This window comes from Podarcis melisellensis (assembly GCF_964234715.1).
Source record: "Podarcis melisellensis genome assembly, chromosome: 4".
Lineage (NCBI taxonomy): Eukaryota > Metazoa > Chordata > Lepidosauria > Squamata > Lacertidae > Podarcis > Podarcis melisellensis.
In genome coordinates, this window is record NC_138531.1 from 3,277,998 (window position 1) to 3,294,237 (window position 16,240).

Sequence of the window (16,240 nt, forward strand, 5' to 3'; positions counted from 1 at the left end):
ACTCCTGACATATGGTGGTCAAGCCTCTGCTTAAAGACCTCCAAAGAAGGAGACTCCACCACACTCCTTGGCAGCAAATTCCACTGTCGAACAGCTCTTACTGTCAGGAAGTTCTTCCTAATGTTTAGGTAGAATCTTCTTTCTTGTAGTTTGGATCCATTGTTCCGTGTCCACTTCTCTGGAGCAGCAGAAAACAACCTTTCTCCCTCCTCTATGTGACATCCTTTCATATATTTGAACATGGCTATCATATCACCCCTTAACCTCCTCTTCTCCAGGCTAAACATGCCCAGCTCCCTTAGCCGTTCCTCATAAGGCATTGTTTCCAGGCCTTTGACCATTTTGGTTGCCCTCCTCTGGACACGTTCCAGTTTGTCAGTGTCCTTCTTGAACTGTGGTGCCCAGAACTGGACACAGTACTCCAGGTGAGGTCTGACCAGAGCAGAATACAGTGGCACTATTACTTCCCTTGATCTAGATGCTATACTCCTATTGATGCAGCCCAGAATTGCACTGGCTTTTTTAGCTGCCGCGTCACACTGTTGGCTCATGTCAACTTTGTGGTCAACCAAGACTCCTAGATCCTTTTCACATGTACTGCTCTCAACCCAGGTGTCACCCATCTTGTATTTCTGCCTCTCATTTTTTTTTTGCCCAAGTGCAATACTTTACATTTCTCCCTGTTAAAATTCATCTTGTTTGTTTTGGCCCAGTTCTCTAATCTGTCAAGGTCGTTTTGTTTTTTTTTTTTATAATAATGTTTTTATTTGCTTTTTTCCAAGGTCAGATACATCGTCAGTTATTCAACAAAGGCAGTTTTACAGAAAGAAAAAGAAAGAGGTTATAAGCAAAAAAGAGATCTTACTTTACAAAACAATTTTTCATGATCTACTGGACTTCCCCACATCTTCCATCCCCTGCATCTTTTTCAATAAAATAAAGTTACAGCAAATTAATACCTTGTTTCCTGTGTTTTGTACTTTCCTCAATTGTATATTAGGTTTAGGAGAAATATTGTTAGTTCACAATTCCAACAGTCCTCAATATAGAAACTTTACCCTAGACTTTAGTCATTTCATCATCAGAACTTAAATTCAGCAATATCAGAAATTTGAGATCTGAAGCTTGTTGTCTAAAAACTTAACAAATTCTCAACATTCACATAACTTATAATGTTTTTGTAAATAGTCCTTAAATTTTTTCCAGTCCTCTTCCACTGCCTCTTCTCCCAGGTCTCGGATTCTGCCAGTCATTTCGGCCAGTTCCATATAGTCCATCAGCTGCGTATGCCACTCTTCCAGCGTGGGTAGCTCCTGTACCTTCCAATATTTAGCCAATAAAATTCTTGCTGCTGTAGTTGCATATAAAAAGAAAGTTCTATCCTTCTTTGTCACTCTCTGGCCCACAATGCCCAGGAGAAAGGCCTCTGGTTTCTTAGTAAAGGTATACTTAAATACCTTTTTCAACTCATTATAAACCATTTCCCAGAATGCCTTCACCTTCGGGCATGTCCACCAGAGGTGAAAGAACGTTCCTTCAGCTTCCTTACACTTCCAACACCTTTTATCAGACAAATGGTAAATCTTTGCAAGTTTGACTGGGGTCATGTACCACCTATATATCATTTTCATAATGTTTTCTTTCAAGGCACTACATGCCGTGAATTTCATATCGGTGTTCCATAACCTTTCCCAGTCTTCAAACATGATGTTGTAACCAATGTCTTGAGCCCATTTAATCATAGCTGATTTAACTAACTCATCTTGTGTATTCCATTTAAGCAGCAAGTTATACATTCTTGAGAGCACTTTCGTCTTAGGTTCAAGTAGTTCTGTCTCTAATTTTGATTTTTCCACCTGGAAACCAATCTTTTTATCTTTTTTAAACATCTCTTGAATTTGGGCATAGAGAAACCAGTCTCGCACCTTGTCCTTTATTTTTTCTAAACTCTGCAGCTTCCAATTATCTCCAACTTTTTCTATTATCTCACAATATTTAGCCCAACCACTCTCCATGTTAAGTACTTTGGTGGTCTTCGCCTCCGTTGGTGACAACCACCTCGGTGTCTTATTTTCAAATAAGTCCTTGTATCTAGTCCAGACATTAAACAAAGCTTTCCTGACAATATGGCTCTTGAACAATTTATGTACCTTTACCTTGTCGTACCACAAATATGCATGCCATCCAAAAGCATTGTTAAACCCTTCCAGATCTAGGACATCAGTGTTTTCTAGTAGAAACCAATCCTTCAGCCAGCAGAAGGATGCTGCCTCATAGTATAACCTTAAGTCCGGCAGGGCAAACCCCCCTCTTTCTTTAGCATCTGTTAGTATTTTAAGTTTTATCCGGGGCCTTTTGCCCTGCCAGACAAATTTCGTAATGTCCTTCTGCCACTTTCCAAAACACTCCACTCTATCCACGATCTGCAGGGTTTGAAACAAGAATAACATCTTTGGCAATACATTCATCTTTACAGCTGCAATTCTTCCCGACAAGGTAAGTTTTAGTCTTGACCAAATTTCTAAGTCCTTTTTAATTTCAATCCAACATTTTTCATAATTATCTTTGAATAAGTTCAAATTTTTCCCAGTCAAATTCACCCCCAGGTATTTCACTTTTTTAGCCACATTTAACTCCGTTTCTCTCTGAAACTCATCTATTTCTAAAGAAGTCAGATTTTTCGCCAAAACCTTTGTTTTTTGTTTGTTCAACTTGAATCCTGCCACCTGACCAAACTCATAAATTAATTCTAAAGCTCTTTTAGTACTAGCTTCTGGCTCCTGTAGTGTTAAAACCAAATCATCTGCAAAGGCCTTCAACTTATATTGTTTACCTCCGACCTGTATTCCTTGTACCTCCTGATCCTTCCTAATCAAGTTCAGCAATACCTCCAGGACCGAAATAAATAGCAGGGGTGATAGGGGGCACCCCTGTCGTGTTCCTTTTTCAATTCTGAACTCTTCTGTCACCACATTATTCACTATCAATTTAGCTTTTTGCTCTGAATAGATTGCTTCTATACCATTTTGAAACGCCCCTCCCACTCCCATCCCTTCCAAATTTCTCTTCATAAATTTCCAAGATATATTGTCAAAGGCCTTCTCTGCATCTATAAAAATTAATACAGCTCTTGTGTTCAAATTTGTCTGTAGTAGCTCCAGAACATCTATAATGTTCCTAGTGTTGTCAGACAGATGTCTACCAGGGAGAAAGCCTGCTTGGTCTTTATGAATTACTTCATTCAGAACTTTTTTAAATCTACTTGCCAGAATGTCAGCAAAAATTTTGTAATCCACATTCAGGAGTGAAATAGGACGATAATTCTTGAGTTGAGTCTTTTCAGATTCCAATTTTGGTATCAAAGTGATGAATGCTTCTTTCCACGATTCCGGAGCCCCCTTCCCCTCCATAATTTGGTTACACACCTCCACTAATGGTTGAATCAAATAATCTTTTAAAACCTTGTAATATTTGGAGGTGAGTCCATCTGGGCCTGGGGATTTCCCCAATTGCATGTTCTGAATGGCACTTTCTATTTCCTGCTGTGTTATTCTGTAATTCAGGGTTGTTTGTTTATCTTGGGATAATTTTTTCAATCCGTTACTTTTTAAAAATTGAATAATCTCCTCCTCCGCCTGTGGACCTTGAGTAAACAGTTTTTTGAAATATCTCTGGAAACACTTTCTAATTTCTTCTGGTTTCTGAATACTTTCTCCATCAACCTCCAAGTTGGTAATAGAATTCAATTTGTGTCTCTTTTTCAGCTGCCATGCTAATAATTTTCCACATTTGTTTGCTGATTCAAAAGATCTTTGTTTCATTTGTTTAATTTTCCATTCTACTTCTTGGTTTATCAATTTGGCATATTGTGCTTGATGGAACTTAATTTCTCTTAACACTTCTTTTGACTTTGGGTTAAGTCTAAGTCTTTTTTCACCCTCTCGTATCTTCTCTAAAATCTTGTCTCTTTTCCCATTCCAGAGTTTTTTCTTAATAGAATTTTGTTGAATCAGAAACCCCCTCATTACAGCTTTGCTTGCGTCCCAGATTGTTCTCTTGTCCACCGGGGTATTCATATTGATTTCAAAATAATCCTTCAACGTTTTTTGGGCCTTCTTCACAATCTCCTGATCTCTGAACAAAGTGTCATTCATTCTCCATCTGAAGGATCCAGCTGGCACAAGTCTCAGATCCATTTTCAATGCGTTATGGTCGGAGCAGGTTTTAGGGCAGATCTCTATTTTTTTTGTCTTAGGGGCCAGCCCTCTAGTTATCCAAATTTGGTCAATTCTTGTCCATGATAGGTGAGCCTCAGAAAAGAAAGTCCCTTCTTTACCTAGTGGGTTTTTGGTCCTCCAAATGTCGATCAAGTCCATATTGTCTGTCAGTTCAAAAAAAGATTTAGGTAGTCTGCCATCTTTAGTCAAATTTTGGTTTTGTGACTTATCCATATGTGTAGAGACGACTCCATTCATATCTCCCATCAAAATGATGTTAGTGTAGTCTATATGATCCAACATTATCTCATGCAGCTTTTTGTAAAATTCCGCTTTCCCCTCATTTGGTGCATATACTCCTACTATCAAAAATTTTTCTCCTTGTGTTTGGATTTCAATCGCCAAAATTCTTCCTTGTTCATCTTTAAATATCAACTTTGGTGCTAGGTTCTCTTTTGCATAAATCACTACTCCTCTTTTCTTAACTTTGTCTGAGGAAACAAATTCTTGGCCTAATTTTTTGTTAATTAAAACTCTCCTATGGAGCCTAGTCACATGTGTTTCTTGTAGGCATATGATGTCCAATTGTTCCTTTCTCAATATGTGAAAAATCTTTTTCCTTTTCTCAGGGGAATTTGCACCATGAATGTTCCAACTAAATAGCTGCAGAGACATCTTGAATCAAATTGTTAGCCAGTAGGAGTGTCTTTCTTGCTGTCAAGATCTGGAGGTATTGCACCAGGCGGAGGTGGTGGCCAGGCACCTGCTACTCCTTTCCGAAGGTCCTCCCCGTAGTCGTTCAAAAATTTTTCTTGGTCTTCTGCTGATCTAATTCTCACTTTTTTCCCTTTAATGCTGAAGGATAGTCCTTGAGGGAATTCCCACCTATAAGGGATTGTGTTGTTTCTCAGTAGGCTTGCGAGGTCTTTATATGCAATTCTTAAATCCAACAGCTGTTTCGGAATGTCTCTGAAGATTTCTGCAGTTCTTCCCTGAATCACCAATGTATTTTTAAAATGAAGGCCGAGTATGTTATCTTTTTCTTGCTTAGATCTCAAAATGACCAAGCAATCTCTTGGTTTGTCCTTCTTTGCTACTCTTCCCAGCCTGAAGGCGGTGACAATTTTAAAGTCCTTGTCTTCTGCAATACCCCAGAACTTTGATATTTCTGCCGTCAGATAGCTGATCAAATCTTCTTTCTCAAGTTCTGGTATATTCCTAATCCTAAGGTTGCTTTCCCGGTTTTTCAATTCTGCCATGGACAGGTAGGCTTGCTGTTCATTAAGCTGTCTGCTCAGTGGTCTTACTTCTCCTCTTACTTCCTCTATCCTCTTTTTATTTTGGTCTGCCTTTAAATTTGCTTCTTCGGCTAATTTACGATTTTCTGCTGTTGTTGCCTGCAAATTTCCAATGGCCTCTAAATTTTTAGAAACTTGGTCAGTCAATTTGTTGATTGTGGCTGTCACCTGATCAAACTTAGAGGCCTGCTCATCTGCCTTTTTATTTAACGCTGCCAGCTGTTCCAAAATTTCCTTAGATACAGGATCTAGTCCTCCTGCAGCCATATCCCGAAAAGCTGGCTGTTTAATTTCTCCTTCTTGCAGACCTGTAACTATTGGAACTGATGATCTGCGAGGCTGCACCGGCAAGGTTGTTTGTATTAGCTCAGATTGTTTTGCTTTTTTGGCAGCTCTTGTTTTTGCGGCTCCACTCATTCCACAGCTGTCCATGTAGCAAGGTCAAATTGTAAATCCCATGGGAAAGACAAACCGAAAGGTAAACATCCAGGCAGAAGCTTTACAAAAAACCCTGCAGTTCCCAGAGACTATATATTCCACAATCCAGTAGGGGGAGCTCCCCAAAAGTTAAGAAAAAAAAAGGGTGAAAAGTTTCCACCATTAAATTCCCCTCTTTAAAAGTTCCAAAAAGTTCCAAAAGTTAGAGAAAAACCGAAAACCAAGGGGTAGAACCTTCAAAAGTTCATTTAAACTAGCAGAGAATACGTGTTCTTTACAGTGGTGCATGCACAGTTCCTTATTTGTAACCACAAAAGTAGCCCCAAAGTAACTTTAAAGTCTTGTATACAGTTACCGCAGTCTGATGATTTTTGTATCCAGACAGCCCGAGAGCTGTTTTGAAACTTTGTAATCCACACAAGAGAGAAAGGAAGAGGTTGCTGCCAATATCCTCTTGTAAAAAAAGAAATTCTCAACTTTTCTTAACTTTCCATGCACTTTAATTCGAATTTGCAAGGTGTACTCCAACTTCTTAAAAGTCCCTCTCAGCGCTTCAGATTTATAGCTCTTTGCTTGGTGTTTAAACAGAGCCGGAAGACGGACTTCCTTTTTAACGTCTCCCGCTTTCAGCCAAATTTCAGAAATTTAGAGTCCCAAATCTCAAAAACCCTACTCACGAGTAAGTTGATTCCAATCGAATGTTCAAGGAAGAAAGGTCAGCGCTCATCAGCAGCAGCCGCGCGGCTTCACTCCCGCGGAAAGAGCGATGAACTCACAGCACCGCTACCCCCTCCACGTTCCGGAGCCCCCTTACGGGGTCCCTTCTTCGTTTCCGAGGTCGCTCTAGGTGCCCGCCGAGTCCCACGACCACAGGCTCACTCTACCTGTGGTTTTTCTTAACGGGTCTCCGCTTTGCCGTAGCGGACGACCCTTTTCCGCGGAGCCCCTCTTCACAGCGCGAAGAGGACCGCCATTGCTGTTTCGCGCCGCCTCCGGAAGTGTGATCCTGTCCTCTGGGGTGTTAGCCACCCCTCCCAGTTTGGTGTCATCTGCAAATTTGATCAGGATGCCCTTGAGTCCATCATCCAAGTCGTTGATAAAGATGTTGAATAAGACCAGGCCCAAGACAGAACCCTGTGGCACCCCACCAGTCACTCTTCTCCAGGATGAAGAGGAACCATTGATGAGCACCCTTTGGGTTCAGTCAGTCAGCCAGTTACAAATCCACTGAGTGGTAGCATAGTCAAGACCGCATTTTACCAGCTTCTTTACAAAAATATCATGGGGATTTACTTTCAATTGGCTCCCATGAAACCATCCAGCCACAGCTTCCAAACATCTGGTCAGTGTGTCATGTTTCTGGGATTTGGGAGATGTCAAATACCCACTGTGAGCTGGAGAAGATGGTTGTCACTGGTGGAAATTGCCACTGGGATTTCTCTGTCTTCCAGACAGAACCTATCTGATGTTTCTGGATTTGGGAACTTGGCTGGAGGATGTGCCTGGCTCACTCGGGCAAAATGGAGGGCAAGAGAGCCAAGTGCACCCCCAAGAAACACCAGATAGCTTTCAAAGATTTCCACATAACTTGTCAGAAACAAACTGCCTCCAGAAATTGCAGAGTTCTACTTGGAAATCTCCACACCTTTGTAGTTCTCTCCTCAATACTAGTCTTTATGGTACAACTCCCCCAGTATCTGCATGAACAAGAGGAGGGATGATTGGGATGTCTGGGACACTGCAAATACCAAATAAATGGCCAGTGTGGAGGTCCCCACCCCCCAGTTGCAGTAAAATGCAGGAAAATGTAGAACTATATGAAAAACAAATATACAGAATATGCATTTTATTTCCTTGTGCTGCACTTATTGTTTTCCCTTGTTTTTTTTAAAAAAGCAATTCAAATTGATGTAGGCAAAACTTTCCTGAAGAATAAATTGAGTTTTTTGCATTACAAATGTTTCCTTGCATCGACAATTTACAAAGTTCTATCAAGAAGGAGTGCTCTGCCTTGTTCACTGATATTTAAGGGCACTTTCTGGGGAGCAGAATTGTTATTACTGCAAGTGACATAGCATATGGTAAACAGGATAAACTGCAGCTCCGCACATTTGTTTAGCCACCCTCATACAACATTTTTTACATGAGGTAATGATCTGCTGTAATTGTTCAACATTCTCTCAAGCTTGCTATATTCCGTGAAATGTCACTTGAAGGATGTTACAGCTGGTGTTGCTTCCAGGAGTCTGCATACACTTCACAGAGGTTAATCACGCTGCTTTCCCACAGGTGAGCTCAAACTTTAAAATTTTTCTTACTTTTTATTAAGGGAGGTGGAGAAAAAATATAAGGGAAATGTAGGATAAATGAAACCAAGTCATAAGTGCTACTGAATGCAATTTCATGATATTGTTCCGGTATCTCTGAATGCAATACTCTTATGTACCCGTTGGTGACAATATTTGCACTACCTTTAAAAAGTGTATTACAAGACTGGAAGTAGAAAGCATTCCTCTTTGAAGAGTGAAATGCCCCAGAAGAGCAATGGCCAGTTGGAAAAATGTAAGGTTTTTTTTCACTTGACTCAGCTCTTTTGCAAGCTGGCACTGTATAGCAAGTGTTGTTTTTCCAGGAGAAAATATTAATGTTCTCTTCTGCTAGCACCAGCTACTACATTCAAAACTTGTTTGCTGTCTCTGATGTTTATGAACCTAGGGGAAAGTCAGGCCAGAGTGATTGCATCACATTCTATTCTGAAAGCCAAAGAATGATAACTGAAAATATCCACAATGTGCACACACACAAAAAACAAAAAACAAAAAACAAAACTAAGCTGCGCTTTGAGCAGCAATGATGCTCAAAATGGAACTCTTTCAGAATGTCAAGGTTTAAGAGCCTCGTTCTTCACATTACACAGAATGAGATAGTTTGTTTTTTTTAAAAAAGTTGCCAACTAGTGAATCAAATATATCACACACACTCTAAAGTGATACAATTCAGAATCTTACCATTGCATTTATGTGATGTGTGCAGTAGCCCTGTAGCCTGTGTAGAGTAGGCCGCCTCAGTGAGGCTCAGTTCCTATGACGATGCAGCAGTGTGCTAAGGGCTGGATGGGGAGCAACCAAGTAACATGTGAACAAGCCATGTCATTTGCCACATCATGTACAGCCTCTGCATGGATGTTCCTGGATAAACATCCAAGGAGGAGACTGACTGTTTAATTATCTGTTTTAGGACCTTCTCTGGGTCTTCTCCCCCCCCCCTTTTTTTTTTTTTTGATGATGGGGACAACATTTGCCTGCCTCCAGTCTGCATGGTCTCACCAGTTCTCCAAAAATTCTCAAAGGCTATATAGCAAGTTCATCACCTCTATTGAAGGTATATCATGGGATGTTTCAAGTGCTCATCTGTGCTCAATGAATGTGCCCTGACATACACATGTTCAGAAGAATGTCTGTGGGAACCTCCCATAGGTTTGTATGAGCAGACATCCTATAGATATTCTACTGAAGATGACCAATGGGTCAGATAATATGCTGCCACCACAATACTCCTCACATTCTTGTACTCTGGTGAACTCCTGAAAAGCGGCCTATGAACTGCAATATGTATAAAGCACTCCTAGTCAGGAGTGAACTAATACTCACTTGAGTATTCATATAGATAACTTCAGGGTTATATATGACTTCAGCCCAGCTTCTCAATATGCTCACTAAGATGTAAGTCCTACTGGTTTTTCCAGTCAGCAGCAAACATGACAGGGCTATTAATCCATATCAGTGTTATCTCCCTGTAGTATGACTGCTCCCATAACACTTTGTGAGCCAATGAGGTGTGAAAGTCAATGTGGTGTTGTGTGTCGTGAGTCTTTACTTTTACCCTGTTCAGTCACACTCATTGGGTATGAACATATAAATTCATTCATTTAATTTAAAATTTTCAACATTACTATTTTCCAGGGCAGCTAGCAATGAGATAAAAAGAACAAAATCAATAAAGTCATTAAAAATAAAATAAAGACAACATAAAAGTAAAATAAAGGAACTGCCGCAGCAGGAGAAAACCAACACAGCTAACATTTAAAATAAAGATGCCATGGTCTGGCCACAAAGGGAATGGAAGGTGGGCACCAAGTGATTCTTCCCCAGCATCTCCAGGTGGAGCTGAGAAAGCCCCTGTCTGAAACCACTCAAGGTAGACATGGCTGAGTTGGTGGACTAATGCTTTGGCTCAGCTTCCTCTATTCCTCAGGCAGGGCATTGTGCTTGAGAAGGCAAGTCCATCTCCGGTCAGCTTCAGAGGGCAAGGCATATAGAGACAGGCCTCTGGCAATGGGAAATGGGCAGATATCCTGCTTTTAAACCTCTTTTGAAGAACCTGTCTGGATTCCTTACTTGTTCTTTAAAATTGCAGTATTCTAACCACTCTGCACTGCATGGCTATGAAAGTATTTTGTTGTGGTTTGTTTTCCTAAGCTGTGTATGCAACAGATCATGCTCCTCTTTTGTCCTATTTCTTGGCAATGTAAATATTATTTTTCATTGATAAACAAATAAATACATTTTTATTTAGACCCCACCCTTCCCGGTTCAGAAAACCGGGCTCAGGGCGGCTAACAACAAATTTAAAACACTTAATTGTAATACAACATAGAAGCAGCATAAAATACAGTATAAAAGCATGAATAACAATAAAATTCAAAGGTCAAAAATCCATCCAATAAACATTAGATAGTCACCAGGGCTAGCTGGCTGAATTAGTCCTACTTGGGCCAGCGAGGAGGCCAAGGGAGAATTAGCTGTGGGGTCTCGGAGCGGGTAATCTTCATAAAAGGGGAGGGGGGAAGAGAAGGGAAATAAAAGATTGGGCTGAATTCAAATTAAAGGCCAGGTGGAATAGCTCTGTCTATTGATGCATAAGTGGTCACCCTGGACAATGGATAGTCAGGTTTGTGTGGGAGAAGTCCTTCAGGTACCCAAATACCAAGCAATGTCATATAGACATTGTTTGAAGTCTTGGGTCTGTGGCTGTCTCTCATCATAACCTAGTTTCTCGGATTGTTGTGAAGACAAAAATGGTGTGGCTTCTACATATCTATGTTGTCCTGAGCTTCTTAAAGAAAGGATGGAACGGCAATAAAAATATTGGGGTGGGATACAACAGTACTGGTGCTAGCATGCCTATGCCACTAAAAATCAAACTGCACTTTTGATATTGTTTTGATGGCCCCAATTTACTGATTTACATGGAATTGTCTCCTTGATTTCATTGGAGCACAGTACTAAGTAAATAAAGTTGCAGGTTCCGGACACAATACCCTGGGACTTTCTCCTGCACATGTTCTGCTGTGTGCTGCATAGTACTGCTCATTCATTTAAATGAGACTTGGTGGAAATGCAATCTGCTCTAAAGGCAGAGCAGCTGCTATGACTCGAGCAATGGGCTACTCTGCCCAGGCTCAATGAGTGCTAAAACTTGCAGCAAACTCTGACAACTTTCAGGTTCTCAGCACCTGGAAGCTAGGTGGAGCTCTTGTGCTTATTCTGAATTGTCCTGGGATAGGGAACCCCAGTGTCTACATGCCAGCGATATAGTCTCACTAGTGGATGGGGGTCACACTGTGGTCTAAACCACTGAGCCTCTTGGGCTTTCCAATCAGAAGCTTGGTGGTTTGAATCCACGTTATGTGGTGCGCTCCCGTTTCTCCATCCCAACTCCTGCTAACCTAGCAGTTCAAAAGCATGCCAGTGCAAGCAGATAAATAGGTAACGCTGTGGTGGGAAGGTAAATGGTGTTTCCATGTGCTCTGGTTTCCATCACGGTGTTCCATTGCCCCAGAAATGGCTTAGTCATGCTGGCAACATGACCTGGAAAGCTGTCTGTGGACAAATGCCGGCTCCCTCAGCCTGAAAAGTAAGATGAGCGCCATAACCCCATAGTCACCTTTGACTGGTCTTAACTGTTCAGGGGTCCTTTACCTTACATTTACCCTTATAGTCTCCGGCTCCAACACACACACACACACACACACACACACACTGCCAGTGGTAAAGAACAAAATCTCAGGGTATTTGTGCAAAATAACTCTTGTAGTGGTTAAGAGTGGTAGTCTCGAAATCTGGGGAACCGGGTTCGCGTCTCCGCTCCTCCACATGCAGCTGCTGGGTGACCTTGGGCCAGTCACACTTCTCTGAAGTCTCTCAGCCCCACTCACCTCACAGAGTGTTTGTTGGGGGGGAGGAAGGGAAAAGGAGAATCTTAGCTGCTTTGAGACTCCTGAAGGGGAGTGAAAGGCGGGATATCAAATCCAAACTCCAACTCCTCCTCTTCTTCTTCTTCTTCTTCTTCTTCTTCTTCTTATGAAAATTGCTAGAGAGAGGTTATAAAAAGGCACAAGATAAAGTATGGATATGTTTGCCATGAATGTGACAAGACTCAGCAAATGAGCTGTATAATCCCAGCTGGTTTGTTTAGCTGAGGCTTAAATTAGCCCAATACTGGTTGGAATTAAAAAACATTTTTAATCAAAGGTGTCTTATAAATAAATAATAAAACCCAGGATAAATGTGTTTACCACCTACCAAGGCAGGTCTTTGTAGGAAGCTCTATCAATAAAACCTTCTGAATACATTTAAAGAAGCTTAAATGTGATTATTTTAAGCCAGATAATATATGAATATTATAATGTAATATAAAATAATTGCAGTGTTAATCTTTACATTGGACACTTTCATGCTGTTTATTTCAGCAGTGTCAATTTGGGTAGATTTATACAGATTGGATGTAGAACATAGATCATCCACTCATGGCAAAATTCTTACTGTTTAAATTTAGTCTTATTCAGGCATGGACGTACATTAAATGTATTCAAAATAGAGTAATTAAGGCTGCAATCCTATACACACTTACCTGGGAGTAGGTACCATTTAAGTCAGTGGGCTTTACTCCTTAGTAGACTTAGTAGCATTGCACTTTTAGGGTACTTTTTATGTGGTCAAGACTGACCTACTCCAGGAACTGACCGTGGAACTGATTTTGTTCAGTGAAGTACAGTCGTACTTTGGAAGCCAAACAGAATACGTTTGACTTCCAAAACGTTCAAAAACCAAAGTGTGGCTTCTGGTTGGCTGCAGAAAGCTCCTGCAGCCAATTGGAAGCTATGGAAGCCCTGTCAGACATTCGGCTTCCAAAAATAGTTCGGGAGCCAAAATGGACAAGAACTAAGCTGTTTGAAAACAAAGGTATGACTGTATCCTGCAAATATGTCCCAAGACTTCATGTTTTGTGTAGATGTGAATTCATGTGATTACAGGAGAAGTCATTTGTATTTTTTTCACCTGTCTTTAAGACAATTTTTTATCCTTGACCTATTCTTGCTTTGCATCAGAGGTGCGTCTTGAAGGAAGTAAAAGCCACACCAAGACAAGACCCATTTCCCACTGCTTTTTAAGAAATAAGCAAGGGTAAGATACTACAAAGAAAAAGAGCTGGTTGCCAACTAAACTTCTGGAATAAAAGTAATGGGCTTCATTCAACATAGTGCTAAGGAGATACCGTAATTCCTTCAGCAAGCATTTGTGCTTGCTAGATAAAGCCGTTGTCCCTCTCCACCCTCTGTGTGCTGCTCTGTGGCTTCTCCCAACCCCGCTGAACAGATCTGTGGAGGGGCATTGGGGGAGAAGATGGGAAGTCCCATTGCGTTGGGCGGGGGGTTGTTGTGATGGATTCCTCTAGCACAGCAATTTAATTGAATACAGCTCAATATATTGAGGATTCTCTTTAGGGATATCCGAGAATTCTATTGAAATGGGAAATGGTACCGGAGATTGTGTCATTGCATGTCCATCACCAAACAGGAATGAAAACCAAGGAGGCAAACACAATACATTTTTTGCTGTTGTCATTTTCCCCCCAGTCTGCAATTCACTGTTGTTATTTTGTTCAGTGTATTATTGATATCATTTCCCACCCACCACCAGCCCTGAAATGATGCAGAATCATGTAGCCGTAGCATACTTATTTACTTTATTAAATCTGGCCACAGCAAACAGCACGTCAAATAAAGTTGGGTTTTGTTTTTTGCAGAATCCAAACTGTAGTAGAAGGGATACAGTGCTGCATGTGACTCATATAGGGCAAAATGGAAACAGATGCCTTTTTGCATCCCTAATCCCCTTCCCCTGCTGGAATCACATAAAGTCACTTGTGTGACTTTCGGGGGGGAGATTTCCAGGTTCAGCCTTCCCCCAGGCAGCAGCAGTGTCTACACACAGATATCCTTACCTTTACATTTTTTTCTGCCAAATTGTAGAGGCTCCGGATGCAGTGGAAGCTCAGGAATCCTATCCACCACCTTTGCATTTTTGCTTGTTTGCATTTTTGCTTGTTTTGCTTGTTTGTTTATTTTATTTTCTTGTATTTATTTCACAAAATGTATACACCATTTGGTTGTAAAAGAATCCTCAAAGAGGTTTACAAAAAAGCTAAAACAAAATCAGGAAAAATTTACAACTCTAGTATTTACAAAAAGTTATATAGTAAGCATCTGGGTAGAAGTGTCTAAACAATAAAGTTTTGGGCATTTAGCATTTAGCACAGTGAAGGTGCCTTCTTGATATCCACAGGCAGGGAGTTCCAAAGTGGAGGGGCTGCCACACTAAATTATCAGGTACCATTTAAGTAGAATTTATATCCTGCAGACATGGTGCTCAGGGAGATTGATTACCATTTGAAAAATACACAATAAACTACAGTACATCAGCCAACAATGAAAGACAATAAAGATATCAAAACAGGAAAAGGAATAGCACATAAAATCAACTTAGAAGAAACAGGACTGGCCCAAGATATTTGACTGCCTAAGGCCAAGCCAATTGACAGGATGGCGTCTCCCCCATTTCAGATGCAGGAGCTGACCAAACTAGCCTTTGAAGCGCTCTTCAGCTCTGAGGGCACTGCACCTGAGGGCAGCAGGCTGGCATAGGAGATGCAGGAGCAGCTGCCTGGCCCAACCAGCAATGTCTACACGAACCCCCTCAGCATCTTCTGCCTAAGGCAGCCACCTCACTCTGCTTCATAATAGGACCAGTCCTGAGAGGAATTTCTCAGTCCAGCTGGAATAAAAAGAACTTAGTTGTACCAGTAGGAAGCAAGAAGAGACGGGTACAAATAAAACTCCTGAGGATGGAACCTCTATAATCCAGGGGTGGCAAAATGTGGGCCCCTAGATATTATTGGACTACAACTTCCATCAATGCTGACCACAGGCCAGGGGGCCAGCAATAAAGGGGGGGCACAGGTTATTAATTCACAATCTGCATACAGCCACAGCAAAGGTCCTCACTGAGCCTTGGCAAAAAAAAATCTTGAAGAGGCAGGTTGGTATGAAATGCAGAATTTATTTGGCATAAAATTGGCTTCTACAGTAAGGTTACCAGATTTTTTTCAATGAATCTGGGGACACTTTTCAACTTCAATGGATTATGGGGACTGTCCCTGGGAAACAGGGATGTCTGGTAACCTTAATCTATAATTGTAGTTTCCCCAGCATGCTACCATTGCCTTAAGGGATGAGAGTGGCACTGTGGGTTAAACCACAGAGCCTAGGGCTTGCCGATCAGGTCGTCAGCGGTTCGAATCCCCGCGACAGGGTGAGCTCCCGTTGCTCATGACTGGAAGCTTTCTGCAGACAAACGCCGGCTCCCTCGACCTATAGAGTGAGATGAGTGCCACAACCCCAGAGTTGGCTACGACTGGACCTAATAGTCAGCGGTCCCTTTACCTTTACCATTGCCTTACATAGCACTTTAGACCAGTGGAGTATCAGTGAGGAAGTGCAACAGGGCTTCCACAGTTAAAAGAGCAGACACCAGATAACCTTCCCTGAAAACTGCTCTCTCACCCACCACTCACCTTACCTTACAATGAATAGCCACAGACAATAGCCCTCTTCAGGAAATGCAGCTAAAAATGCACCATTCCTTCCCCTTCCCTAAATTGGAATATACAGCATATCTTCCACTGTGGGGAGTCTTTTCTCCTTGTGGAGAAAAGTGGAGAACCTTGGAAGATCATGAGCACCTGATAGTTTTGGGGGGGAAGGGGGTCCTAAAGTCAGAGCCCTACAGTCCTTTTCTGTTCATAACATTCTCCTGTGGACCAAAGTGGATGAAATTTACAGGCATAGGAGCCCCTCAAGGTTAGACTAATCCTGCCAGATTGAAGGCAGGTCCATCCATCCAGCTTTGTTTTGTTTTGTTTGTTTATTTACCTTTACATTTTGCT